This window comes from Ylistrum balloti, unplaced genomic scaffold, assembly GCF_031769215.1.
Source record: "Ylistrum balloti isolate Yb309-2 unplaced genomic scaffold, AGI_CSIRO_Ybal_v1 Utg370590, whole genome shotgun sequence".
In the NCBI taxonomy this organism is placed as follows: domain Eukaryota; kingdom Metazoa; phylum Mollusca; class Bivalvia; order Pectinida; family Pectinidae; genus Ylistrum; species Ylistrum balloti.
Window position 1 is genome coordinate 946,291 of NW_026782366.1, and position 3,046 is coordinate 949,336.

Sequence of the window (3,046 nt, forward strand, 5' to 3'; positions counted from 1 at the left end):
ATCTACTATAATATACAGTCCATTGTTTACAGTAACTATTGTACCATATGGGAATGCAAATTGATGCAAGTTCTTACATACTACTTACTCCAAAGAAATGTGGTCTATCTCATCCAATTAGTTATTTTCTACCGGTTGCCGTAGAAGTGATAAGGTAACTAACGTTGTTGGAAACATCTGAAGCAGATAATTTGTACCGATAATCCCTAATCGTTCAGGACTGGTCACACACTTATCACTTATACAATAAAAATTACAATACGGATAAGACATTTGGGAGAGTGTTTTACTTGGATGTATTTGGAAACATGTAGAACCTGTACCTACACAACGGAAACATTTCATGCTGGTTACACACGGCTAGTATCTACTACGCTGGGCCATCACAAAATGGACGGGACATTTTGAGTAACTCTTTTTCTTATATTATCTCTTAAACTGAAATTAAACAAACATGATCATTGTAACAACACAAATCCAATAACGTTGTTAATATTTAAAGGTGTAACAATTCGAGAGTTGTTTCAACGCAAATGCCTGCTCGTGTGTTTTACTAGTCGGGGAAAGATCGTGTATCTTGTGCGGGAAAATATTGCTTTACCGTCAGAGATTTCATGAATTTTGAACTGTCGGATTGAAACTACTTGAAAAGAGGAAATTTATCAAAACAATTATATTACTTTCACAATTCCAAGTGTAAATAGTTATGGCGAAAGGATGGCAAACACATGACATCGAAGCCTCGGGCCTCCCATCTTTTAGCTTTCTCATTTATCTGTGCCTTAATATATACATTTTTATTTGTGGTAGCCAGTTAACATCGTCAATATATGTAATAACGTTTGAGACCATGATCTTGAACCTGTCACTGTAATGGATTCCGGAATAAAAAAGGTCAAAAGTGTACCTTTTGGTCTTATCATCTAAACATGCATTTAAGGTATAATTATAACAAAAAGATTCACTGAAATTCAGGTAGTTTATTGCACATTTTAACAATTTATGTATTTACAATTTGTTAAATAAATTAATCCGTTATTGGCATGAGATTCAAAAATGCGATCACCTGAAGCAATACAAGTTTCCATTTCCGGGTGTCACAATTAAAGCGTGTTATCATATAAGGTCTATGGCAAATATAGTTTATATATTTCAAGTTCAGACTTTCTTAACGTGTTCAGTACCAAACTCATACTTTCAATTAATACTCAATCACTATTGCACATCATGCGAGTATGACAGTTTTTTGAACACATTATACACTGTTTACGGAATTCAATCAAAAGTCAAAAAAAGTTTTTTCCTTTCTGTGTATCAGAGAATACAGTGTTAATAGACAGACATCAGTTAAATCCGTGCCATCGTCAGGAATTTCGCACAGCTTTGTGCTATACTAATGTAGTAAGGTAATGCCGACAATCCGCTCCAGTTGATGACTAAAACAGGTTTTTCAGCAATACATGTCAACTACGGAGATCACGGTGATGATTCTTCCGTGATGTTTGCAGAACTGTGCCCGGAGATTGTCACAAGAAAAACATGTTTAGATTTTAACACGAAACTTGAAGCCAATCATCCATATCTTGACCAAGTTTTTCCAAATCCACGATTCCTGAAGTAAATCTGTCTAAATAGTCTTCTCAATGCTGTTTCTAGGTTGATTAGTTGGCCTTTATATTTACGATGCATTGCTCTGATAAATGCATTCTCATGTCTTTTATATTGGGACTGACGACGTTTGTGATGTGCCGATCTCTTTGTTACAGGTGACTTGGGTACTGAACGTTTAGAGCGTGTTGACCTTCGGTAGCGTGATTGAATTATACCTATTCCTCCATGCATCAATTGCCATTCGTAAAATATCTCCAACACCTGCCTATTACTTGGAATGCTCATGTCAAGTTTACGCGTGTCTCGTTTCATCGGGGAAGTTCCTGTCTTCGACGGCATACGGACTTGTGGTTCATGGTGATGATTTCCCGAAGTGATTTTACGCTGTGATTCGTTGCCAGTAAGAGCTTGGGGTAAAGGAACCATCAAAACATCCGTAAATTGTAGAAAGGTGGCCACAATCAGCAGCGGATATCTGTAAAATAGGACATTGTCACAATAAATTGAACATATTTTTTTTTAATTTGCAGCTATAAATTGATAATGGGGAAAAAGAAATAGATGAAAACTAGTGTTAATTTGTAAGCCCAATTTGTACACGCATGTATGTATGCTTTTGATTAATTAATTGATTTATTTTCAATAATTAATCCCTATGGGATTTGCATCTAACATGTTGCTTTTTAACTTATCATAGTACAAACCTAACCTGAATATAACTTCTCGAGAAATAAAAGTCATTATTACAAGAAGCTATAATCTTTGATTCTCAAAATACCCGTAATATAATGACATAGTCCAACTGCAGTTTATGATGATTTTTAAAAAAAGTTATGCACATTGATTATAAAATGATTCCGTATTGTAAAATTTGATTTGTGCATTAGCGCAGTAATATATCAAATCATTAGTTATATGTAAAGAAAATTATGTTGTAATTTCTATTAATATTTACCTATAAATCTTCATCTTTTTCGGCTTCTTCTGTGATGACGAAATTTATCAAAGGGATATGTATAGTAAAGACTACTTTAGAAGCGTGTTGAAGAGTCAAGCGCACATATACTAATGAATTCAATTATGTTTCTCGCACTTTATATAGTGACATCCTTGGTGGTAATGTACACAGAAGGCTAGGAGGTAGGAATTTGAATTGTCTGATAAAATAATCCACGTGGAAGTGTATTTCACATGAATTTGTGATAACACGTGATAATTTAAAGTATCGAAAGATAAAAATAGAAAAGTCTGACTTCGCGTTGGTATGTAAGGTTTAAAGATGTCAATATCAGCGATGTGAGGTATTTTACAACAGGTAGGGCCTTCTTTTTCAGATTAAGATGAAACGGCTTAATATCCGTACTGCACCTTTACACGTCAAGCAATTTTACCAGGAAGTATGGCTGAATATAGTCTTTCCAGTAAATTTGAATTC

At 34.5% G+C, this 3,046-nt stretch overlaps 1 pseudogene; it reads right to left on the reverse strand.

The window, feature by feature from the left end:
• Window positions 1–1,572: 1,572 nt before the first annotated feature.
• LOC132556753 (uncharacterized) lies at window positions 1,573–2,719 on the reverse strand (annotated as a pseudogene).
• Window positions 2,720–3,046: the final 327 nt, after the last annotated feature.